General features: G+C 36.4%; 2 long non-coding RNA genes across 3 annotated transcripts in view; one reads left to right on the top strand and one right to left on the bottom strand.

Moving 5' to 3' along the window:
* LOC139361376 (uncharacterized) overlaps nucleotides 1-3,186 on the top strand; it is a 34,753-nt gene extending 31,567 nt beyond the window's left edge. For both annotated transcript variants that reach the window (XR_011618942.1, XR_011618939.1), the window contains one exon: nucleotides 3,112-3,186. This is a non-coding gene — a long non-coding RNA (uncharacterized lncRNA). The remainder of the gene's footprint in view (nucleotides 1-3,111) is intronic.
* Nucleotides 3,187-5,411: 2,225 nt separating this feature from the next.
* On the bottom strand, nucleotides 5,412-27,058 carry LOC139361368 (uncharacterized). The gene is made up of 5 exons (XR_011618932.1): nucleotides 26,972-27,058; nucleotides 10,822-10,917; nucleotides 8,605-8,675; nucleotides 8,214-8,304; nucleotides 5,412-5,585 (listed from the first exon to the last, which is right to left on the bottom strand). It is a non-coding gene; the product is annotated as an uncharacterized lncRNA (long non-coding RNA).
* Nucleotides 27,059-27,654: the final 596 nt, after the last annotated feature.

The following is a 27,654-nucleotide window of genomic DNA, read 5'->3' as shown; positions in this document are numbered from 1 at the left end:
GGAAAACATCTCCCAGCCCCTGCTTGAGAGGACAAGCAGTATCCTTAGGTGACAGTGGGTTTCAGTGAAGTCAAGAAAGTGTGTGGTGTGTGTGTGTGTGACAACTTTGAGATAATTATGGGTTAGAAACATGTGGATTAAGGTAAGAAGAGACTACCCTCAGGCATTCATCCAAACTTTGAATTTCTTCTAGAAACCTCCTCTCAAGTCACAGTCAAGTGACTGTGATTGATTGATCCAGCAATTGCAAAATCACTCTCTTCTAATGCATACCATTTAATTTAAAATGTAAGTTTTATTTTCTTTTTGGATGGGGTCTTGACTGCATCCTGAAAACATAGCTGATGTTTTTATTACCTTAGTGTAAGCTGTGTAGTCAAAAGAATAGTGGGAATGGTCACTGTGTGTGGATATTGTTGTTCCTGAGGTAAATTCTGTCCTAGCTACTAACCAAAGGATCTTTCAGAAATGCTCTCCCAAACCACTGCCCATTGGATAGCAAACGCAGTATCTATTTTAGAGAAAATGATTGCATCAGATTAAAATGGTTAAATTGTCTTAACATGCCAGGATGTTATCTTTTCATGAAAACATTTTTTATTAACTTTTTTTTAAAGGAGGACAACTGCTCTTCAGATTTTTTCCATGAGAACTGGAGATTAAACTTTGATTTTTCTCCTTTTATCCTCCCCAACAGAAGCTGTATGTTTTGAGGATAACCACTTGGTTTAAAGCAAAATAGCCTTAAATAAACATACATACCTTAAAATGAATGAGCATTTCTGGTATAGTCTTAGATTTCACAGTGTCATACTGACTGGGTTGAGAAAGCCACCAGAATTTCATAGCTCAAAGTTCAGGTTTTATACAAGATTTATACGTCCTGTAGAATATTTTGTTTGCTGCAGTTTGAAATGATAGTATCTTCTTCTCTAGGAAACTAATGTTTAACAAGTAAGTACAACTGGATTTGCTAACAGGAGATGGAGAAAAAAAATGTCACTATTTTGAATGGGGTTTGTGTTTACCAGTACACAAAATGTATGCTTGTATTATCGATTATGTGAAAATATCTATAATTGTTAGAAAGATAAAATCCATGTTTGACAAGAAAATCAATTTTTTCCCTATCTCTCTTTGTGCACTGTGGTTTTAAAATTTCCTTTTCATTTTTAATGGTATTTTCTGTTTAGAAAGCTTATTTGAAAAAATTAAACAAAAATTATATACATTTATTGTGTACAATGTAATATTTTAAAATACGCATACATTTGGAATGGCTAAATGTAACTAATTATCATATGCATACTTATGATTTTTGTGGTGAGGACACTTAAAATCTACTGTTTTAGAAATTTTCCAGAATACAATACTGTCCAATGTTATTAACTGTAGTCACCATATTGCACAATAGATCTCTTGGACTTACTACTCCTGTCCAGTTGAAGTTTTGCATACTTTGACAAACATCTTTCCAATCTCCACCTTTCTCCCCACCAGTCTCTTGTAACCACCATTCTACTTTCTGCTTCTGTGAGTTCAACTTCTTTAGATTCCACATGTGATATTTGTCTTTCTGTGCTTGGCTTATTTCTTTTTTTTTCTTTTCTTTTTTTTTTTTGAGACGGAGTCTCGCTCTGTCACCCAGGCTGCAGTGCAGTGGCCGGATCTCAGCTCACTGCAAGCTCCGCCTCCCGGGTTCACGCCATTCTCCTGCCTCAGCCTCCCGAGTAGCTGGGACTACAGGCGCCCGCCACCTCGCCCGGCTAGTTTTTTGTATTTTTTAGTAGAGACGGGGTTTCACCGTGTTAGCCAGGATGGTCTCGATCTCCTGACGTCGTGATCCACCCGTCTCGGCCTCCCAAAGTGCTGGGATTACAGGCTTGAGCCACCGCGCCCGGCGGCTTATTTCACTTAACATAATGTCCTCCAGGTTCAGCCATGTTTCACATATGACAGGGTTTCTTCTTTAAGGCTGAATAGTATTCCATTGCGCATATATATCACATTTCCTTTATCCATCCCTCCATTTTTGGACATTTAGGCTGATTCCATCTCTTGGCTATTATGAATAATGCTGCAATTAACATGGGAGTGCAGATACCTCTTTGACACATGGATTTCGTTTCCATTGGATATATGTGGTATGCTCAGAGGTGCGATTGGTGGATCATATGGTAGTTCTTTTCAAATTTTTTTGAAGAATCTCCATATGGATTTCCATAATGGATGTACCAATTTACATTCCCATGTGCATTGTTTTCTGACGTTGATAAAGCAGTAGATCTATTCGTTTCACAAACCTTTATTGCGTGCTGACTATGCATCAGCATAATGGGAGACGCAGTTGATACAAATAAAAGGCACAGCCTTACTCGGAAGCAGATATGATAACTATTGATTAAACAAAGATGGCAGAAGTGGGCAACTGACTGCATGTGAGAAGAGTGACAAGGAGAGTGGAATCTAGGATGATGTATATTTTAACTTGGGCTGTTGAGCTAATGAGGAATGTATACTTTTTGAAATGCAGTATACTGTCACCTTATTTCTAAGTAGGGTCAAGTTTGAAGCCAAATAAAACTTTCCAATATTTGTTCTTCTAGCACATTAATAAAATGTACTTTGTGATTATGGGCAGCTTATTTGAAGATTGATTAATTTCTACTCCTGTTACCTTGATAAATGAGAAATAAATTTCATGGACAAGAACTCATCATTTGAAATAGATGGTAACAGTTGGATTGTCATTGATTACATGAGGTGATTTACAAGGAGGTCCAGCACATGCATGTAGTGTGCTATTCCTTGCTATGTCTGTTTTCTGTTAATTAATACAAATGTTGTTGTGTAGATTTTGGTATTTTGACTCAAATTGAGAAAATGTATACACTTTTATATACACGTATTAGTGTAAAACTTGGACCTGGAAAAGCAGAGGTTTCTAATAAATTAGCTAACATTTTCTTTGAAGAATTCAAGGTACCCTGAAGTACTTTCCTAATGATTGAATTGTTATTGTTAGAGGTCAATTTTCCACAGACTTTTTGTATTTCTGCATCTCTTGTGAGTGAGCAAGTAACTGCCCTTCATTCTGAACTATCTTTTCAGGGATATTTGTATTGTGAACAGTCTTGGAACATAGAGACAGTGTCTCTGTCTGGAGCAAAGGCCAGGCATGCTCACTGCCCACTATAAAGGATTCGGGTTCCCTGAAGTCAAGATTCCTCTTCTATAGCACAATCACTGAAGGTATCATCTGGTTCTCTTTGTATCACCTTGCAAAAATGGAGGCCTGGTTAACTGGTGCAAAAAAATGCTAATACTTTGGCTACTGCTATTGTCATGAGCACTAAACTGTTATTTTTCTGTGACCCAGGAGTCTTGCGTCTTCTACCAGCATTCATGAAACTTTTGTCTGGCTAACTGGTTAGTTTGTGAGAAGGGTGAACTCTCAGACCCTTCGCAGTTGTTTGTTTGTTTGTTCGTTTTGTTTTTTGAGATGGAGTATCGCTCTGTCACCCAGGCTGGAGTGCAGCGGCATGATCTCAGCTCACTGCAGCCTCTGCCTCCTGGGTTCAAGCGATTCTCCTGCCTCCTCAGCCTCCCAAGTAGCTGGGACTACAGGTGTGTGCGACCACGCCCGGTTAATTTGTTGTATTTTTAGTAGAGACAGAGTTTCACCGTGTTAGCCAGGATGGTCTCGATCTCCTGACCTCGTGATCCACCTGCCTCGGCCTCCCAAAGTGCTAGGATTACAGGCGTGAGCCATGGTGCCTGGCCTCCTTCACAGTTTTTGATGGTTAATGCACTTCAATGTCTTATCTTCCAATCCGTAGACTTTATCCTACCATAAAATATGAAACATTCCAACTTTTCCAGCACTGAGAGGATGGAACTCTAAGTTGTAGATTGACATGATTTGGCTGTGTCCCCACTGAAATCTCAACTTGAATTGTGTTTTCTAGAATTCCCAAGTGGTGTAGGAGGGACCTACCAGGAGGTAATTGAATCATGGGGACCGGTCTTTCCTGTGCTATTCTTGTGATAGTGAACACATCTCACGAGATCTGATGAGCTTATCAGGGGTTTCTGCTTTTGTTTCTTCCTCATTTTTCTCTTGCTGCCGCCATGTAAGAAGTGCCTTTCGCCTCCTGCCATAATTCTGAAGCCTCCCCAGCCATGTGGAACTGTTAGTCCAATTAAACCTCTTTGTCTTCCCAGTCTTGGATATGTCTTTATCAGCAGTGTGAAAACAGACTGATACAGAAATGAAATGACAAAAAGTCAAAAACTGTTACATCTGCTTTTCCTTGTGATTGCAAATGAATATGGTGCCTGTGATACCTCACATTTATTACATACCATGATTTTTGAAACCTCTCACTGAGAAATATTGGAGTGTAAGTGTACATTTAAAGCAATGACTTCTGTGAAATGTGAATATTTACTATCACTCATAGTTCATTTATTTTCAGTGCACTTAACTTTTATCTAGGGATCATAAACAAGTGTTTTGCTTTCTTATTGTAATCAAGTTTATTGAGGTGTAATTTATGTGTAATAGATTGCATCCAGTGTACACTTTGATGAATATTGACTGTTTAATATGCCTGTAAGATCACCATCACCATCAAGATACAAAACACTTCCATCACCCCAAAGGCTTACATGTACGCTTTGACTAAATGAATTTCGATAATGTGTATAAGTCCTTGATATTGAGCAATTTGGGAATAATTTCTGCTGAGGAGTTTTTGCTAGTTTCCTTATTTTATTTACTTTTTAAATTATCATAAGCATTAATATCTTATTTTTTTTCCTTGGTTATTTGCTTTGATTTCTGTTTTCCCGTTAAGGGTCCTCTGTTTGGTCTTTCCTTCTCTTTCATATTTGTTGGAGCAGAAAGACCAAATAATGTTTTCTTGAGCTCACATAAATGAGATAAATAGAATACATTTGAAAAAACATCAAGACTAAGTTGTCTCGAAGGGAAAAAAAAGTCACACCAAAAAGAAGGTGGGAATTAGTGTACTTGAGTATGGAAATTGATTAAGCAATAAAAATATGATGACAATTACTTTTGTAATTCAGTTATGAATTATGCTTAAAATGTGTACTTTATTCACTTTAATTATGACATTTAATTTTAGAGTTTTTCCTTCTCTCAATTATTGATACATTTTCTAGGGAAGACTTTCTCAAATATTTGTTTTTGTCTGACTTTTTATAATCATGGCTCTTAAAATCGAAGGATGGATTTTGAACAGTCAATTTCTCTCAGCAGTGTAAAATGAGTCACATGGGTCACACTTGTCTTGAGTCCCTTCAAAGACTGGAATGTGAGTAGAAATTGCAGAGCAACTTTCCCATGGCACTAATTGCATGTGAAGGACAAGACACTTCCATATTGTAATACCAATTATAAAATAGTGCAAAAAAAAAAAGTCTCTGGTTAGAACTGTTCCATTTGTCATATGCCTTCTCATTTATAAAACAAGAATTTTCTCTCTTCTCTCACCCGGTTGGAGGATCAGCTTTATTTTTCAAAACTTGGATGGAAATCAGTCTTCAGTCTGCTCTATCTGAAAAGAGAAAAATGCTTGCAACAGTTTGAAACCCTATAAATTGGAATACTTGATGTCAGTTATCTAGGATTTTTCTATCACTCCTCTTCCAACCTCCCACTTCTCACTGATGAGGGTTTCTTACTTTGGGGGGAAGAATACATAGCAACTGTCAAAATGTAAAATAAAGCGAGTTCATCTGATTAGTCTGCAATCTCTCTCTTTTCGTTTGCATCTGGAAATTCTCAAGTAGACACATGGAAACTTGTAGCATGCATGCTTTCTCCCTGTGTGTCTGCATATTCCATGCCATTTTCCAGCCATGCTTGTCTTTTATTAGGAATTAGATGGTCTGAATGAGAATAATTTAAAACATTTTTTTAAAACTTTATTTTTTTAGGAAGAGTTTTAGGTTCATAGCAAAATTGAGATAAAAAAACAGAGATTTCCCATATATCCCTCCTGTCCCCCTCACCTGGCCTCCCCTATTTTCAACACCTCTGACCAGAGTGGTACCCTTGTTGCAATCCATGAGCCTATACTGACACATGTTTATCACCCAAAGCCCAGAGTTTACTTTAGGGTTCCCTTGGAGTTGTATATCCTAGGGGTTTAGACAAATATGTAATGACATGTAGACAGAAAAATAAAAATTTGAGGTCAACATCTCATCTTTCCTGTTCAGTATTAAACATGAAGCAACTGTTGTGCCTTTTCCAAAAATAGTCTGCCACAAGGAGCAATAAGTAATCAGAATTTAAAGGGGAGGAAAATGGAAAACTCAAGAGGCCTGCTTTACATGAACACACACATATTTTATAACTTCTCTTATACTTTAGAACATTATTCCACTGGATTCTGGATTTCTAGATATCACATGAAAGTTCAACTGTAATTAGGAAGTACTTAGCTTAGGGTGAGGCAGGGTAGCTTGGGCTCTGTTTGATAGAATTGAATTGGGTCAACTTGCGATGCATCAAACACTCAGAGCAAGTATTTTTTTGGGAATCATCCACCTGAACAGGGAAATTTTCTAATTTGCACTAAAGTGCAGTACACGCTCTCAGAACATGAGGAATTGAAGACAATCACACTTCCCCTCTTTTGTAGCAAAAGGATTTTTTTACACCGGAGACCTCTGTTGAATTATGCCTAGTTGGTATTATCCATGCAGATTATAAATATGAGATGTTTTGATCCAAGAAGAAAAGCATTTTTTGCCTTTTTCTTGTTTTTGTTTTCTTGCTTATTTTTACTTGCTTGTTTTCACTACTGTACCAGTCCAAGGAATCACTGGCCAAAAAGGAGGACACAGTTATAATTAGGAAATAAAGGAGGCTGGCGGGAACTGGAAAGACGTGAATAAGTGGTTCATTAAACTGAGAAAACTGAGAAAGCAAAGCTCAGGGAAAGCAAAGCTCACTACTGAGAAAGCAAAGTTCACTACTGAGAAATTGTAGTGGGGTTGGGAATAGGGTTGAAAGAGATGCAACTGTATTGTAGACAAGAGAAAGAAAGGCCACTTCAGGCACTAACTCATAAAGGCAGTGCATCTGCCCTGGTTTTCCTTTCACGAACAGCTAAAATACTAGGTGGCACTGGACATGGTGAAAGCACATAATAGGATGAGGAGGTTGGTTTTGAAATTTGGACTAGGTCAAGATTTCTGGTTCATAAAAGTTAGTTGACCATGGAGCAGTCAACGTTCACAGTGGGTCTCAGCAGCTAAGTCAGGCAACGGGGAAGATATTCTTTACTTCTCTTGGGTAAATATGTAGAGGTGCATTGGCTTGCTTATACGGTTGGCATTTGTTTAAATTTTTCATAAACTTCAATTGTTATTTAAAGTGCTGGCATAATTTGACACTCCTATCAGCAGTGTGTAAGACCTCAAGTTGCTCCATATACTTAATAATACTTGGCATAATCAGTCTTTGATATTTTAAACATTCTAATAAGTATATAGTGGTATTTTACTGACATTTGTTTCTCTCTCACTATTTTCCTCTTGCTTTTTTTTTTTTTTTTTTTTCTTGTGAGACAGAGTCTTGCTCTGTCGCCCAGGCTGGAATGCAATGGCGTGATCTCGGCTCACTGCAACCTCCGCCTCCCAGGTTCAAGTAATTCTCCTGCCTCAGCCTCCCGAGGAACTGGGATTACAGGCCACCACGGCCGGCTAATTTTTTTGTATTTTTAGTAGAGACGGCGTTTCACCGTGTTAGCCAGGATGGTCTCAATCTCCTGAACTCCTGATCCACCTGCCTCGGGTTCCCAAAGACCTGGGATTATAGGAGTGTCCACCGTGCCTAGCGTTTCCTCTGTCTTTCTTTCTTTTTCTTTTTCCAGCACTGGCACAACATGCACAGACTTCGAGGGCACAGGAGGACAAATGCTTAGGGTTCCATTCATATGAAATGCCCAGCACTGGCAAACCCACACAGACGGAAAGCAGCTCAGAGGTTTCCAGGGGCTCGGGGGAGGAGGGCACGTGGGGAGCGAGTGCACCGCATTTTCACGGGGTCTTCTTTTGGAGCGATGGAAGTGTTTTGGAACTAGAGAGCTGTGATGATTGCAAAACATCGTGAGCAGAATGCCACTTAATTTGTACGCTGTAAGAAGGGCAGTTTTAACTTACGTGAATTTTACCTCAATAAAAAGGGGTGAATCCCCCACCAGGGACAAGCAGAAACAGCAGCCCACGCAGAGACACGACGGAGAGGCCAGGCTCTGGATCTGCCTACCGGGAGGGAGAAGGACACCCATGCCCCTGGGGCTGCTGTGAGGGAGGAGCGCTCAGCACAGGGCCCAGAAACGGGGCAAGTGAAATATTTGCTGCATTCATTACCATCCCCAGACCAGCAGGGCGGCCCATGCAGCTCAGGCTAGCAGCCCTGTCAAGGGAGGCCCCGGGACGACCCAGGCCACGCCTGTGGCCACAGCTCCTGCAGTGGCCAAGAGCAGAGCCAGAGTGGGGAGTCAGGTGGGTTCAGCCCTCCCTCCCTGGCTAGCTCATGTCTCCTCCCTGGGCCTCACCTACCTCTGGGAAGGGGATAGAGACCAGTCCTCTAGGAAGCTTCCAGCACCAGAACCTTTCTGCACCTGGAGTCTCTGGGGAAGAAAATCAATCAATCAACCTATGGATCTACCCACAGGACCAGTGGAGAGGGAGGCAGGATGGTGCATTGGGTAAGCCGTGGTGATTAAGCTGACAGACAGGGGTTCAAATCCCAGCTCCTCCACCTCCCAGCCCCCCACCCTCAGGCCCCAGCTACCCTAGCCAGCCCTTCCGTGCCTCAGTTTACCCACCTGTAAAAGTCAGGTAATAATCGCCACTATCCCGTAGGGTATTGTGACGATGGAATGAGTAGTCTCACTCTGTCGCCCGAGCTGGAGTGCAGTGGCGCGATCTCGGCTCACTGCAAGCTCCGCCTCCCAGGTTCACGCCATTCTCCTGCCTCAGCCTCCCGAGTAACTGGGACTACAGGCGCCCGCCACCTCGCCCGTCTAGTTTTTTTGTATTTTTTTTTTTTTTTTAGTAGAGACGGGGTTTCACCGTGTTAGCCAGGATGGTCTCTATCTCCTGACCTCGTGATCCGCCAGTCTCGGCCTCCCAAAGTGCTGGGATTACAGGCTTGAGCCACCGCGCCCGGCCGCCCTCTGTCTTTCTTACTTGATTTTGTCTTTTGTTGATTTTCTATTTAATTTGATTATTTTCTTTCATTTGATTATTTTGGTTTTCTTTTGCTTTAAGTTTCTTTCTAATTTCTTAGTTTGCTTTTCTAGCTTAAGGTGGGAGCCAAGGTGGAAGCTGACTCAGATCTTTCTTCTTTTCTAATGTAGGGTTCAGTACTATAAACCTCCCACTAACTACTGAGTTACCTGCAAAGTACAGATTTTCATTTGTCGTACCTTCATTTTGATCTACATTCAAATGCTTTCAAAAAATTTCACTTTTGAATTCACCTTTGACCCATTGATTATTAAGAAGAGTGTTAGTTTCCAAATATTTGGGAATTATTAATACTTTGTTAATGATTTCTATTTTAATTGCATTGTCATCAGAAATATAATTTCAATGGCTTAAATCTTTTCAGATTTATTGGGAAAGTTTTGATAACTCAGAGTATGATCTATCTTGGTAAATATTTTATGTACACTTGGAAAAGTTGTAAATCCTGATGCTCTTCTTGTTTGGAATATTCTATAAATACAAAAAATTGGTCTAGTTGGTTGATAGGTTATTCAAGTCTTCTTTATCCTTTTTGATTTTCTATCTCTATTTATACTATTTGGCATGAGAGAGAAGTATTAAAATCTCTAATTATAACTAAAGATTTGTCTACAACAGAATTTTTGCTTGCAGTTCTATCAGATTTTGCTTCAAGTATTTAAAAACTTTCCCTAAGTACATAAATGGAAAGAACTGTTATATCATCTTGATTAACTAACTTTGTTGCCATTGTAAGATTATCCTTTTTATCCCTATTAAGAGACTTTGCTCTTAAGTCTGTCTACTTTATCTGATAATAATATAGTCCCTCTAGCTTTCTTTTTGATCAGCGTTTGCATGATATATCTTTTTACAACCTTTTACTTGTATTGGTGTTTTCATACTTAAAAAACATAATTTTAAAAGCAGTGTATATGAGTCTTGTTATTTTTATCCAATCTGATAATCTCTGCATTCCAACTAAAATTTTTAGACCACATAAATTTAACGCTATTATTGATAAGATTGGGTTTAAATCTACCTTCAAGCTATTTGCTTTTTATTTATACTATCTGCAGGCAATTATTTTTTTTCTTTTTTCATTCTTCTTTGGTATTGAGTACATTATTCAATTTTTCCCTTTTTTGTTGACTGATTAGTTGCTATTTTTGATGTTTTATTTTAATGGATACTCTAAGGTTTTTAGTACACATTTTTAACTCTTTACCATCTACTTTCAAGCAGTGTTATGTTTTTCCCATAGAGTGTAAGAACTTTAAAATAATGTATAGCTGACCATTGAATAATATAGGATTTAGGGATGCTGACCGCCTGTGTAGCTGAAACCAAATATAACTTTTGACTTCCCCCAAATTTAACTGCTAATAGCCTACTACTCACCAGAAGCCTTATAGATAATATAAACAGTTGATTAACACTTATTCTATATGTTATATGTGTTAGATACAATATGCTTACAATAAACCAAGCTAGAGAAAAGGTAATGTTATTAGGAAAATTATAAGGAAGAGAAAATATATTTACTCTTTATTAAGTGGGAGTGGATCATGATAGAAGTCTTCATCTTTGTCCTCTTCATGTTTAGTAGGTTGAGTAAAAGGAGGGGTTAGTCATGCTGTCCTAGGGGTGGCAAACGTGGGAGAAAATCCATGTATAAGTAGACCCGCAGAGTTTAAACCCTTGTTGTTCAAGGGTCAACTGTGCTTCTACTCCCCACCCACCAGACCTTTATGCTATTGTCATGTATTTTGTTTCTATATATGTTTGAAACAACACTTAAAGTATTATTATGTTTATTTTAAATGGTTTCTTATTTTTAAAATAAGATTTTAGTAATAAAAGTCACTACATTTATCTACGTAGTTACACTTTCTGTGTTTTTTCATTCCTTTAGGTAGATCCAGGTTTCAACATAGTTTCATTTTCTTCTGCTTGAAGTACTTCTTTTTTTTTTTAACATTTGTTTATGCCACAAGACAGCTGATGATTATTAGTCTTCCTATGTCTGAGAAACTATTTTACTTAAATATTTGAATGATATTTTTGCTAGGAATAGAATTCTATGTTGACAGTTTCTTTTTTGTCCTTTCAGTACTTTTAAAGACATTACTCTACTGTCTTCTAAGCTAGCTTTCCTAAGAGAAATCTAGAGCTATTACCTTTGATCTTCTGGACATAACATGTCTTTTTTCCCTGAGGTGCTTAAAGTTTTTCTCTTAAACATATATATGGTCACATTCTTCAGAGTACATGATGTTATGTTCATTTTTCCTCAGTCTTTTTTTTTTCCTCTGGCTCTTATTTTGGATATATTTATTGCTATATTTTTAAGTTTACTAGTCTTTTATTCTCCAATATCTAATCTTGTGTTAATCACATTGCATCTTTTTCATCTCAGGGATTGTAATTTGTAATTTTTGACTTAGATCTGAACCTTTCTTATGACTTTTATGTCTCTACTGAATAAGTTCAAGATGACTTTTAGATTTTTGAAAGTATGAAATACAGTCATAATAAATGTTTTAATGTTCTTGTCTATGAATTCAATTATGATAATCATTTGAGTTTGTTTCAGTTTCTTGATTTACTAGTATGAGTTGTATCTTCTTGATTTTTTGCATGGCTGTAATTTCAGACATGAATTTTACCTTGTTTGATATTGGATGTTTTTATATTTCTTTAAATAATTTTGAGGGGTATATGTGTGTGTGGGTGAGAGAGAGAGAGAGAGAGAAAGAAACAGATTCACTATATAGAAACCATTGAGTCCTTCATGTCTGGTTTTAAGTTTGTTAGGCAAGACAAGAAATGCATTTATCTGGGTTTAATATATTTTTCTAGCTGGTGAGGCAAGACCTTTCTACTCTACACAATGTCCCCTGAAATAAGATGGTTTGGGTCTGAATAATGATTACAGATGCTGTTTTGGCACTGTGTGCTTTCTGGGCATTTTTTCTTCTAATCCTTTTGGATGGTTCTTCTCCCAGTCTTTGAGTATTTTCTCCCATGCATGTACTGAGCAGTACTTAGTTGAATTCTCTAGGAGATGTTTTTTGCAGTATATGAAATTCTTTCTCTGTGCAGCTCTCATTTTCCAGTGCTTCCGTCTGTCTACTTTAATCTCCTTAGCTTCCCCAGACTTTGGCTCTATTTTGTCAACCCAGGGAGGCTGTGGACTCTGTGTGAGTTTTCCCATCCTGCACTGCTCCTGAAAACTTTTTCAGGCAATTAGCTGCGGTAAGTGTAAAATTTAACTGCTTTCTTTCTGTCTTACTGTCCTTCATTGACTGATGCCTAATGCCTTAAGTGTCATTATTTAATATATTTTGTTTAGTTTTTCTGTCCCTTCTTTGTCTTGTTTTTTAAAATCTTTGTTTTTATAGAATTTGAGTTTTGTCTAAAACACAAAGTGTGATTCCTAAAATCTTCTCAGTTGTTTAACAAACCATGTAAAAATTATGCATTTTTAGCATTTTAAATGTGATGTTCTGTCTTTTGTATTGATAAGTATTTTCATAAGCTCATCTTTTTCCCTTATGTATTCACTCCTAAAAAATGTCTAGTAAAGACTGGTGTCTCCACATGTATGTACCCAATGTATTTTCTTTTTATTTTATTATGGCACACCTGATTGTTGTTATAATTATAATCCTGGACACAGAATGATAGAATCAAAAGCACAGGGTATCTCAATCAGGTGTTTCTCTGCACAGTGGTTTTCTCTATCTTAGGTGAGGCCACTTTACTAAGGCAAGGGTATCTATTTGACACTACCTTTGTGCCAGGGATATCTTACAAATAAGCCCAGATTACTTTTTAGTGCCATTGTCCCCTGCTTCAAAGATAAGCCTATACTGTGTTGACAGGCTTAGATACTGCTGGAGTAGCCAAATAAAGTCCAATTATGATTCTGTCTATATCTCCATTTGTCTTTTTATCCCAATTATTTGAGAGGCATACTCCTGTCTCTTATGAGAGAATATTACATGATGTATGAGAGAATATAGTCTCTCTAACTTTATATATAGAAGAGATTTAGCATTATGCATTGCACATCAGAATCTTCAGAGCTGATACAGGTATTGCTAAATTATTGGTAATTAAATCTGAATCTAACACAAGGGTGCATATCCAAATACACATCACTTTCTTTTTTAGCAGCTATTTAAAGCTAATTATATTTGAAACTGCAGAGGGAGACAGGCACTCATTTATTTTCTCTCTTTCTCCCTCTCTCTCTCTTTCTAAGATTCTACAAGCTAAGACAGAAAAGGAAAGGACAACAGAAAACAAAATAATTGTTATATCATTAAAACACAAATTTCTATAACAAAAGGAAAATGTTATTATAGAAAAAGCCAGTGGTGCTTTGAAAGAGTACAGTAATTAAAGAATATTAACCTTCAGGCAAATTAGAACAAGAAGTTTTTTCTATTTCCACTCACTCAGAACAAGAACTCTCCTAAGAAGAATGGTATAATTGAGGAGACATGTGAAACAAAAGCATGCTTCCTTAACCAAGAAATGGTAGGTACAGTGTATAGAACCAAACATTACTCTTTTGGCCAAAGGCTGCTTCTAGGGCATTACAGATAATGAATATACTTCCCACTAATCGACTATGATTCATCAACTTCATAACATAGGGGGACAATATTTTCTTGTTCAAAGAGAGAATCTCTTGAAAGTTTAAGCCAGAAACAATTAAAAGTTACACCAGACACAAGTAAAAGCCAGATATCTCATAAGAAAACCAGAATATGCTCACCATGTTAAGGCATTACTTTGATTTGGATTTCTCCAACTCAGGAAACAACAATCACAACTTGTGGCATATTGGATAAAGTGAAAACTTTCCTTTATGATTTGCAGAGCTCTTCGTAATCCGGCTCCACTTCACCTATCTATTATTCTACCACTGTCAAGCTCTCAAGGAAGAGAAGAATTAACATGAGCTTTGTAGTGTGACCATCCTGGTAATGAATCATGGCAGCCTTTCACTTCAGCCAAGATCTCAGTGACGATGGGTGTCAGGCTATTATCTTCAATGTGAAGACAATGATAGATGACTTTCTAGGTTCTCATCAGCAAGTGATTTAGGATACTTTTCTACTACCAAGACAGAGTAGTAGAAAGATAGGATCTCTTTTTCCTGGGGTAAGACATTTGGTATAATCTGGGCATGATCTGGAGAAATAACTAAGAGAGGAATGTCTGGCTTATGGGAAGTAGAATTCAGCTCACGATATTAGAAAATATCAGGGTGAATCCCATGGGCTGAAGGTTGAGGGCCTCGAGTCCGATTGGGAAATATGAGTTAGTGGCAGTGAAATCCAATATAAACACAGTCAGTTGGCCTATTATACTTGTGTAAAAGAGTAGATAAGAACAAATTATATGGAAAGGCTTCAGCTGCAGATGTCTGGGGATCACTCATTGTGCATAGAGTCACTGGGGCTGACTCGAAGGATATGCACACCTGAGGTTGCTGATAACCACAATTCTGTCTTTGTCTTTGACTTTCAAACTAAAATAGATTTGGATCCTGTGGGCTGCTTGGGAATAAAGGTGAAAATATAGCTGTGAAAAATAAGTGAAGAAGAAACAAGACAAGCTAAGAGCAGCACATTTTTGGACAGATGATACTCAAAACCTACCTACCGATATATTAATACAATAATTTAGAAAGCGACTTGGGATTTATTTGAGCAGTTGTAAGTTTCATAGACAATAGAAATTTTAAAGCTAGCTGCTGATTCACTGACCTTTTATTTTAAAGTCAGGTAGCACTTATTTGTAATGAGAAGCGTATAGATTTAGTCTCTTCTTATCTTCCTATCAGAAAACTTAATGTTGAATCCTTCTAGCTCACAGCTGGACTGTGAACATTGATTACTCTCATGCCCTGCATAGATTTGAGAAATTGTCTTGAATTTTTATTGACTTTATGTGGAATGGTGAGTTACACTAATTAACATGACAAAACTTTGCACTTTGTGGCTTCTTATTTCTGTTTGTTGTAGATCACCTACATTGATACTTCTACAGTTTTCTAGCATTGCATTTGTGTTTTATGGCATTCACTTAGAAAGCCATTAATATAGAGGAAATCCATCTGCCTTTGAAAGGATGTGTCTGTTTTTCTTTTTTTGTTTGCTGTCATTTTTTCCCTCTTTAATTTTTGTGGGTACATAGTAGATGTTTGTATTTATGGGTCACATGAAATATTTTGATATAGGCAAGCCATGCCATCACATAGGGGTCTATTATTCTTAATGTACAGCTTTTAAACATTTTCTTATATAATTTTTTTTTTTTTTTTTTTTTTTTTTGAGACGGAGTCTCGCTCTGTCACCCAGACTGGAGTGCTGTGGCGCGGTCTCGGCTCACTGCAAGCTCTGCCTCCTTGGTTCATGCTATTCTCCTGCCTCAGCCTCCCGAGTAGCTGGGACTACAGGTGCCCGCTACCACGCCCGGCTAATTTTTTGTATTTTTAGTAGAGACAGGGTTTCACCATATTAGCCAGAATGGTCTCGATCTCCTGACCTCATGATCTGCCCGCCTTGGCCTCCCAAAGTGCTGGGATTACAGGCGTGAGCCACCGCACCCAGCCATTCTTATATAATTTTAAAGCTGACTGTGGTTTATAGCTTTGTTCTGTTTTTCTTTGTCCTCTCTTAACAAATACCTTCTAGATATTGCTTTAAAATGGAAAGTTCCTGCCCATTACTGACTTAGGTTACCCAAGCATTTACTCATATGCTAGTTGGAAAGTTGTCATCATTGTTTCATTTCAGGAAATAGAGGCAAACTTGGCGGATTAGTCATTGCATTAATAAAATGGAAGATTTAGCCAGCTTTTAAAAAACTGCACTGGAAACTATGGAGCACTGGGCACCCTAACAATGAAAAGTGAGGGCAGGGGAGGTGGAGACATTGAGATTTGTTTTCTCTCTCTGGCTATTTGAAGCTGCATTTTTCTTTGAAATTTTTCTTCTGGAAATTATATTTTGCTTTATTATACTCTCACATTACCAGACTAATTTAAAAAGACTTTTTTTTTTTTTTTTGCATTTTACATATTTGCCAGGTATGTTCATGGATTACTTCATAAATTATTCCATGAACATTGCATTTTAAAGCTAATGCTGTTGTTTTAATATTTCATTTTTCTATGTGGAATGCTAAATCCCTTCTGATAATAATGTATATTTTATATATTAAAAATTAGAACATATATATCATATATTTTTAAAATTTTTTATTGTGTCCTCTGTAGAGTAGCTATTTTGATGATCAAAAAACTTGTAAGATTAGCAGGGCAATTATTTTATCTCAGTTATATAGATGAGAAAACAGACACATACACACTACATTAATGACCTGCTGTGTTCATACAGCTATTATCGGATGGAGTCAGAACTCAAACTCAAGGCACAATGCGGTCTGGTAAGTGCCCCCAGTCATAATCCACTTACAAATGCTATGATTAATTTGATTGTGTAAGTTTGTCATATTTGCAAACTGAGACAAAATATGTTGAACATAGCAAATAAAGAATAGTGTAGCTGTTGGAGTATAAAAGATCTGAACATTAACCCTGTCTTTGACACTTGCTAACCAGCTCATTACTAAACTACTTTAAGTGACTCATATCTTTCAAATGAGCATAAAATTCTTTCCAACCTCATAAAATTATTATGAGAATTATAAGAAACAGTGCACATAAGGTGCTTAACATAAGTACCCAACATTGGTAAACAATTAATTATAGATTTCATTAAAGTTTGAATCTAATATAAATGGGCATGTTATAATTTACTGGTCATTGTAGACTAAGATCTAGTTTTTTCCTTACCTCCACTAAAATCCTCCCAGCTTGGTGGACCACTTTGCGTGTCACATTTCCAGCACTCTCTATGATTGGTAGTCATTTTTTAGGTACCGGCTGTGAACTGTGTGTTATCTTTTCATGTATTCCTCCCTTGTCTCCTCAGTTAAATTTTGCTTTCCGGGCCATGGCTAATTCTGTTTTACTTTCTTTCATTGATTATAGTACAGGGAAGGGACCTTGCCTCCCTGATATTATACCATTCTATGGTAGAAGCATGACAACAATTTTGTGGATGATAAATGAACAACTAGGCCTTAGGAACCAAGTAGTAAGTGCCAGGCAATGTGTGATTGCATGGTCTCATACCACATGTTTCCATACTACATGTTTTGTCTTTCCTCACAGAGGGTAAAGATGCTAATTTGGCTCGGTTTGAATCTCTAATGTGTAACACAATCTGGAAGTGATTGAGTTTACTTATAATTAATTGATTCATTTTTTTTCCTACTAGGCAAAATGGGAACTTGAGATAGTATGCAGTTCAGTAATTGAAAAGAAAAAATAAATTTCTCTATAAATAAGCTTTCTGATACGTGCTCTTAGCACACACAGTGTGTATGTGTGTGTGTGCGCGCGTGCACGTGCATGTGTTTATTAAGCCATAACTATGGTAATTATGTGCCTGATTGATAAATATTTTTGACCCTCAGTCTTCTGGGAACATAGGATTGTACTTTCTGGCCTTTTAGCGGCTGACTGAGACCGAGAATCATAATTGGAATTGACATGGTTCCCTTCTGAGACACAAGACTTAATTCGTTGTGTAAGATTTGCATGAGTTCCCTTTTGCCTCCTGCCATGACAGCCATTGACACTGAGTAATAGCTTTTCCATTAGCCTGACTCTCTGGGTGTCCCATTCCAGCACAACCTTGCCCACCCTGACTAGTACAAAAACTTAGAGAAGTTGAAATTAAATTTCTCTTCAGAGCAAGGTGTTAATGTGTACAATTAAGTGTATTCTGCCTACATCCCCCGACACAGGGTATAAAGACACTGAAGATCAATCCTTCTCAGACATGCGCCACTTACAAATTCTTCCTCAGGGAAAAGTGAAAGCAGAGCTGCCTTGCCTGAACTGAGAGGTGGAAGATGCACTATTCAGATTTGAAAACAATCCTTTTATTCCTAAAAAAATTGAAAAGTGTTGTTCCTGATAGAAACATAAGGATATATATTGCTAGTACTTGAAGGCCACCTTATTAAGCTGTTCACATTATTCTGTCTTTTTATCTGTACTACAGATTTACAAACTATATGTAATTATCATCTTTTCACAAATCAAGAACCTATCAATCTCAAATATGTTAACAATTTTGCTCTTCTCAAATGACCAGTATATTTTTAACCACAATCCCAACACATACCTATCTTTTAAACAAAAGTCTTTGATTTCTCTATCAACTCATTTGGTAACTACTGTCTCCAGCCAGTGGAGGCCCAAAAAAGAAGAACATCAGCAGGGGATCCATCTGCATGGGGTTCTTTTGAGGCCCTTAACTTCAGCGTTCAGATTGGTTGGCAGGCTTTAATGTTTCACAAACAATGAGAAAGTTTAAGAGTTTTTAGTACTTACAGACCCTGAGGGGGTACACTGTATGCCTGGAGGCATACACAGGAGGTCAGGGGGGTGTAAACAGGGGTGAGGGTAGAGCCTAGCAAATAGCAGTATCTATTTGGAATAGGCTGTGGGTCACTTTATGTTCACCAGCAAATGCCAGAATGATCCATTGAAGGGAAGCTGCAGCAAAGCTGGGATCCCAGTCTGTTAAGCAAGAGAGATGTATGTAAGTTGTGTCTTTGGCCACATCTTGAGTCTTTTGGGTGTGAGGTAGAACTGGAAACTGTGTCAAGGGTCACTGAGCCCTGCCTTTGGCACAAGAAAGCTAACCAGTATTCAAAATGCATGCAGAGGCAACATAGAATTACAAGCATCTGCTACAACTTGTCTGACTCTACATTCAATAGACACATTTTACACCACTCCATGTGGTCTCTCACAGAATGGAAGTATTTCTGGAAAGAAGAGATCCAAGGTTAAGTCATTCTCCTAAAATATAAAACATCCTTTGGAGAGAAAATATTTAAAGATTATTAATAATCACCTCCAAGCAACACTCTCATCAGTAGGCAAATTAACTTAATGGAAAAGGGGTGTGGTTAAAAAAATATAATACGTCGGTATATCACTGAGTTCTACTACAAGTCCCAGGCTTATGATATTTTCTTTAATTTATTGCCTTGAATTTTTCATTCTCTGAATCCAGATCATTAAATTTTCATTGCACTATGATAATGCTAGAGATGAAACAAGGCTCTCTATTTTAAACTCCAGTTGTTTATCTTTGATCAGTTTATCCTTTGCTTAGAACAAACATGGATCTTTCTGTTTTTTTTTTTTTATGTAGTTGTCAAATTAACTTATTCTGTTTTTATGGTATACTTTATATTTTACATATCCATGTATGTTTGCTCTTTCAAAAAGTATACATTTTTTAGAAACACACTTTCTAAGTGCTCTTCTGGGCATTTAGTGCTTAGTAGCTGCTTCACTTTCCTGGACTTATAAGTAAACTATGTTATAAAACTTGAGTAATTGCATAAGTTTTTTAAAGGGTAAAAGGGGTACCCATCACCTCAAGCATTTATCAATTCTTTGAGTTACAAATGCTCCAATTATACTCTTTTAATTACTTTAAAATGTACAATAAATTATTGTTGACTCTAGTCACCATGTTGTGCTGTCAAATACTAAGTCTAATTCATTCTAACTGTATTTCTGTACTCATTACCTGTCCCCACTCCCCCCACCGCACCCACCACCCTTCCTAGCTTCTGGTAATCATCATTCTACTCTCTATCTCCATGAGTTCAATTGCTTTAAGTTTTAGTTCTTACAAATAAGTGACAACATGTGAGGTTTGTCTTTATGTGCCTGGTTAATTTCACTTAACACAGTATCCTCCTGTTCCATCCATGTTGTTGCAAATGACAAGATTCCATTCTTTTTTTATGACTGAATAGTACTCTATAGTGTGTATGTACCACATTTTCAGTATTCATTTATCTGTTGACAGACAAGTAAGTTGCTTCCAAACCTTGGCTATTGTAAATAGTGCTGCAATAAACATGAGAGTGCAGATATCTCTTTGATATACTGATTTCCTTTTTGGGGAGTACTGATAAAAGAAAAGCTTCAGCCAAATTAAATTTAAAGGAGTTTAATTGAGCAATGAATGATTTGCAAATCAGGCATCTCCCAGAATCACAGCAGATTCACAGAGACTCAGGGCAGACACATAGTGGAAGAAGATTTATAGACAAAAAAAGGGAAATGACGTACAGAAATTGAAAGTGAGGTACAGAACAGCTGGATTGGTTACAGCTTGGTGTATGCCTTATTTGAACATACTTTGAACACACAGCGGTGTATTAAAGGTTGAAGTATGGCTGCTGGGATTGGCCAAGTGTTACCTATTGTTACAGGTGCATACTACTAAGTTAGGTTTTCAATTTTGTCTGCCTATTAAGCTAGGTTACAGTTTATCACCAAGGACTCAAATATAGAAGTACAGAGTCCTTTTCGGGCCATATTTAGTTTGTTTTAACAGTATATACCTGGTAGTGAGATTGCTGGATCATGTGGTAGTTCTATTTTTAGTTTTTTGAGAAACCTCCATACTGTTCTCCATAGTGATTTACTAATTTACATTCCCACCAGCAGTGTACAAGTGTTCCTTTTTTCCCACATTCCTACCAACATTCATTATTGCCTGTCCTTTGCATAAAAGCCATTTTAACTAACATGGAAGTGTAGTTGTGATTTCATTGTAGTTTTGATTTACATTTCTCTGACAGTCAATGATATTGAGCACCTTTTCATATACCCATTTGCCATTTGTATGTCTCCTTTTGAGAAATGCTTGTTCATATCTTTTGTCCATTTTTAAGTCAGATTATTAGGTTTTTTTTCCTATGGAGTTATTTGGACTCCTTATACATTCTGATTATTAATTCTTTATCAGATGGATACAATGTAGATATGTTCTCCCATTCTGTGGGTTGCTTTTTCAGTTTGTTGATTGTTTCCCTTGCTGTGCAGAAGCTTGTTAACTTAATGTGATGCTATTTGTCCATTATCACTTTGATCACCTGGAGTAATCAGTTTTGTTCCTTGGAATTATCCAGATCAGTTATTCATATTTTCTATATTTATGCTAATTTATAAAATCCCAAACATCTATATGCTATAAACCATCTTTCATGGAAAGTGAATTGATTTTAGAATTGAATTAATGGGGAATCATTGAAAGGTCTTATGTACCTAAATGATCAATAGTTAAATCTCAATATCCAACCCTTAAAAATGAACATTTTTGTGTATCAGCAGTTACACAGTTTCAGCAATCCTTACTACTATTCGACCCAGCAATCCGATTACTGGATATATACCCAGAGGAATATAAATCATTCTGCCATGAAGACACATGCATGCAAATATTCTTTGCAGTGCTATTCACAGTAGCAAAGACATAGAATCAACCTAAATGTCCATCAGTGACAGATTAGATTAAGAAAATGTGGTACCTATACAGTATGGAATACTATGCAGCCATAATAAAGAATGAGATCATGTCATTTGCAGTATCATAGATGGAGATGGAGGCTATTTTTCTTAGCAAACTAATGCAGGACGAGAAAACCAAATACTGCATGTTCTCACTCAGCGGTGAGAGCTAAATGATGAGAACTCACAAACACAAAGAAGGGAACAACAGGCACTGGGGCCTACTTCAGGGTGGAGGGTGGAAAGAGGGAGAGGAGCAGAAAAAAAAATGGATACTAGGCTTAATCTCTGGGTGATGAAATAATCTGTACAAAAAACCCCTATAATACAAGTTTACCTACATAACAAACCTGCACATGTACCCCGAACCTAAAAGTTAAAAAAGAAGGCAGTAGCAAAAGGAAAAATAAAGAGTTAAAAAAAAAATACTGAAGCAGCCCTCTAACTGGCCTGTTTTCTTTACTCCCTATGATGCCAAATAAAAGGCATTCATAGGCTGGATCCAAGTGGATAGAATATTGAAATTCATAATTTATCATTCACTTCTGGTGTTTCTCTAAACTTCATGTGATAAACCGTCAGGTATTTTCTCAACCATGTTTCTTTCTCTCTCTTCGTGGAATACAAGTTATCCAAGTTTCCAAAATCCTGCTTATATCTTTGAAAGTTCACTTACACAATCTCATTAACTCCTCTTTTGTATTCACAGGAATTTAAATGATGATAAGTTCAATTCCTCTACATAATTATAAATGAATTTTTGAATTATAAATATCTTGTTCCCAGACAATTTTAACAAGGACCAACAGAGTCCAAACTTCAATGAACTTGACTTTGTCTTTAGGTTACATTAAGAATAAACATGTTCTCTCTCTTATTCATGATCTCAAATCATGTTCGATTTACCATTATATTGTCTCACCGGACAATAATATGGAATGAGCATGAATTGGCAGTATAAACTCGAACAGTCATGACTTCAAAGACATTTTAAATGTCCTATTATGTTATCACTTTTCCTGAAGCAGTAAAGCCTAGGAATATTTCATCTAATGATCTGTTTTGATTACCGTCTGTGGTTTTCCTGCACTTTCATGCAGACTTAAGTACATTTTTAGAACTCTCAACCATCTCTCAAATAAATCTTCCTTCCTTTTTCTCTCATGGAGATAGCACGGTTTTCAGATGAAAGCCCTCATCCACACACAACCCTTTTTTCTTTTGTGTTTTCCATTTTATTTTAAAAATCAAAATCTTGTACTCATGTGTGAGTGTATGTGCTATATTAAAAGTTGATCCAATTTCACTCTTGGAAGCTTGTTTCCTTTCTAATGAATGCACAATAGTTTTTTCGTCGCATACAAAATTCTGAGACCATCTTACTCTTTCTGTGAGTCAACCTAATTTTCACTATTAGAGTCTTCTAGGCACAGGACACTTTTATTTGTTTCAGATTTTTTAGAATTTATGTTTTTTTCTTTTACAAACCAAAAACTGGTCAACCTTTAGAATTACTTCATCAGATTTCAATATGGGGCACTGATATTACTCAAAATACAACAATAGGCCAAGTTGCTTAATATTTCTATTTAATTTATCTAAAAAGCAGGAGTGGTATTATTATCTACTTTATATTTTTTGTGGAATATTTGATCTCTTTAGTCTTTTCAGAGGCAATAGAGAAGTACAAGAAAGGTGGAATAAAGCAGAGTAAGAAATTATTGCAAGTATAGAGGTCTGTATTTCTTGTCTCTAGAATCAATTATTAGATTGCCATGGTGGATAATTGTTTTGAATATTATGATTTCAACATCATATCCCTTTCCAGGTATGTTTTCATATATAATTTATAAACTACTCAGAAATATATATTTCTATAAAATTAACTTCTGGCTGAACGAGCTGAACACCACTTTGGCAGAAATGAGCTTCCTTTTTTAACATCATTATTCCTATTTTCATCATAGATAATTATCTTTGATTTTTAGCAAAATTCACTGTTTGCTTTAAGTAAAATTAACTATTTCTTATGGCAGTTGATACAAACACTACATTGACAGTTAATATACTTCATTTGTTAGAATTTTTTTTCTCCTTAACATGACATACATGTAACAATTAGTATTGTGATACTGTACCAAGGAAGTTATGATTTGGATTCCAAAGCATTCTTCTACTCAATTCATTATTTAGACCTTTGGAGTATCTGTTCTTTGTTCTTCAATTGGTATTTGTGATGATAAGATAATAATACTCAAAAATTGACCCAGTATTGAACTCAGTAAACTTCGACCTCAATGATATGCCATATGCCTAAAATAGGTAACATTTGACAACCATCGTGTGCTCATAAAAACCACAGAATTTGAAGAAAGGATATCAGGATGACAAAAGCAATTTAAGAAAACATTCAGAACATCATATTTCAAATAAACTAGAAAACCATTTTGAAATATATCAAGTGCAGGCCAGTCATGGTGACTCACACTTGTAGTCCCAGAATTTTGGGAGGCCGAAGTGGGCTGATCCTTTGAGCCTAGGAGTTTGAGATCAGTGTGGGCTGTGTGGTGAAACCCTGTCTCTACCAAAAACAAACAAATGAACAAACAAAATAGCTGGGCCTAGTGGAGCACACCTGCAGTCCCAGTTACTTGGCGGGCTGAGGCAGGAGAATCACTTGAGCCTGGGAGGTAGAGGTTGCAGTGAGCCAAAATCATTCCGTGGCACTTCAGCTTGGGTGATGGGAGTAAAACTCTAAGAAAAAAAAAATCTCTCTCTCTCTCTCTCTCTCTCTCTCTCTCATGGGCAATTATGTTGAGAACAAGTTTAATCTTATTGTGTCAAAACTGTGCTTCATTTGTAGTTTTATTTTTTCTGTTTCTTTTGTGTACATTATAATGTAATTCATAAATATACTAAACATATTTTATTAATAAATGTATTAAATTGTCCTGTATATAAGTGAAAAGGCATGTAACTGATTTTCAAATGAATTAAGTAGTGGTCACAATTCTATATCTAATTAGTTGAATCTATGGGAAATAACATAGTTGTGATTCCTTTATATAGAAGATGACAACCTGTCTCCCATGATTGCAGGGAGAGAAAGCCAATGAATGTAAAAATACTATGTGTGTAAATTATTGAACTTAACTCTTCTCTTCAGAACAGTATGTGTCTCTTTTGACTTTAAGTTCAATTTCAATCACATGACTAGGCAACTTTCTTATAGGTTGTAGGTGCCAAACTGAGGGGAAAAGGCAATGCTTGCCAACTTCTGTGATCAATTCCATATCTTTGATCCTCAGTATAGGCTTGGTGGGGGGAGAATGTTGGATATTTTGACTGTAAAGAGTAATATGAACTGGTTCTAGCTCATAGTAATCCACAGAGGGACCTGATACAACCAGAATTCCAAGATCAACTCTGCTACTTACAAGTCATATGCCCTTGAGAAGCTAACACAACCTTTTTACATTTTTCTTTTAATTTCTTAATAAAAATGGATGAGCTTTGAGGAATAAATAACAAAATAAAAATGTGTATAAAACATTTCATGATACCTGAAATATTATAGCTCCAAGCCAACTAGTAGGTGATTTCTTGTTTTTCTTTATTTCCCTTCCTTTCTTCCTTCCTTCCTTCCTTCCTTCCTTCCTTCCTTCCTTCCTTCCTTCCTTTCTTTTTCTTTCTTTCTTTCTTTTTCTTTCTTTCTTTCTTTCTTCCCTTCCTTCCTTCCTTCTTTCCTTCCTTCCTTCTTTCCTTCCTTCCTTCTTTCCTTTCTTTTCCTTCTTTCTTTCTTTCTTTCTTTCTTTCTTTCTTTCTTTCTTTCTTTCTTTCTTTCTTTCTTTCTTTCTTTCTTTCTTTCTTTCTTTCTTTCTTTCTTTCTTTTTCTTTCTTTCTTTCTTTTTCTTTCTTTCTTTCTTTCTTTCTTTCTTTCTTTCTTTCTTTCTTTCTTTCTTTCTTTCTTTCTTTCTCTCTCTTCCTCTTCTTCTTCCTTTTTCTTTTTCTTTTTCCTTCCTTTCTTTATTTCTTTCCCTCTTTCTTTCCTCAAATTGATATGTTTTTAGGCATTAACCATATTTCATTTTATTGTGATGTCTTAAGACAAGAAGAATATTCTTGTTTGGTCCCTAACTCATTTGAAATGCAGTCCTTATACTTGTACATTCGTTGTTCCTCTCTTACAGTTCTTGAATTTCTATGCTTTATTTTATTCCTTCCTGAAATCTTTGGGTTACATAGTTGTTAACACAATCCTGGTCACCTGTGTGTTGCCTGCTGTTGATTATTTCAAAATATATATGTTGCAAGCAGAATACTTATATTCTTCATAAAGGAGAAGATGCATATCTTCTACTTTTATTCAAATGTCTTATTCCTTTATTCTCTTACAATGGTAATATCTTCCATTCATCTATGACTGTTAGAAAAAAAATTAATACTGTCTGAGTTGTAACTGCCCTACCTCTATTTTTAGGACTTAAGTTATGACATCACATTTATTTACTTGGATGGTATATTTATACTGCATGGTTTTGAGCCCATCACCATTTCAAATTCACTATTCAAGTCATATATCAGTTTATATATCAAATTTGCTGTTTGCCACCTGTCACTTAGATAAATGACCTCTCTGTTGTTACCAAAGAGCTATAAAAATAGATTAGGCAGAACAATCTTTATATGGAATCTTGAGATAACCATGAGAAATCACCTAGCCAGTTGATCACAATTCTATTCACATTTTGGTAAAGTCACCCAATTGATTTCTGATTCAATAAATTGCTGTTACATTTCACCTTTAATTTTCTTGTAGCTACAAGTATCTCATAAGAAATATGATCAAATGCCTTTCTGATAAGCATGACTACCACAGTTAGATTTTTTATATCTACCAATCTATTTCCCAAGGAAATGAATGGGTTAATGTGATAGTATGCATTCATACCAACCCAGCTTATGCCTAGTAGTTCTTGATTCTAGAATATTTTCCAGGATCTACATTAAATGATACAATCCCCAGTTTATTTACTTTATTTTTAGTATACACTGTGAAAAATCAAGATTTTGTTTACCAATTTTCAGAGTTTTTTATCCTATTCTCAATAACAATCAATAATCATCAACAGCCATAAGAAATCTTGCTTACTAGGTCTTTCGTTCTAGCATCAAATTTGTCGGCTGAGGGACTTGAAACAGTTAGTTACTCACCTTACATCTCCTGACCAATCTTGACCATGATCTTGGGGCACTTTCTCCTATATTAGTGTTTGCACTACTATTTTAGTCCAGTGGTCATTTCACTTGACAAATAAGACAAAAGCAAAAGATGAGTTAAAGTGTTCTAGTTTTCTATTCAATTCATCATTTAGTAGCTTTAATCCCTCTTTGAAAAAAGGTTGAACATAAATAAAATAAGAAAATCATCACTGCTATGCCCCAAGCTGAAGAACTATATTTTCCTTGATCTTCTTTTGTGCTGAAAATAACAAAAAGATGGATTTATGTTTAACTAACAATTTTGTGACTTCACTTCATTTTGAAAAATTAGCATTAATGCTGTAATTATTTTCATTTTACAAGTCCTCATTATATTTATCCTTGATTATCTTTCTACCTGTTTAAATATGGTTTTAAAATGTGAACTGATTAACATGCAAAAGCTCCTAGTATGCTGTACATCACATTAGATCTGAAGAATAAATTCCAATTTCCTTCATACTGATTCATTGTCTGGTCCTGGAAAAGTCACTGATTCTCTCAGAGCCTTAGTTTTATTATCTGTGAAATGAGCATAATAAAACATCTACCTCAACTCTTAATTTAAAGTGGCATCTAAGACTTCCTTTCAAAGGCAGACAGAAACCATCAGAAGATCCTTTCTCCAGCTACTC

Source organism: Macaca nemestrina, unplaced genomic scaffold, assembly GCF_043159975.1.
Source record: "Macaca nemestrina isolate mMacNem1 unplaced genomic scaffold, mMacNem.hap1 Scaffold_45, whole genome shotgun sequence".
Taxonomy (NCBI): Eukaryota; Metazoa; Chordata; class Mammalia; order Primates; family Cercopithecidae; genus Macaca; species Macaca nemestrina.
This window is presented reverse-complemented; position numbering and strand designations above follow the sequence as displayed.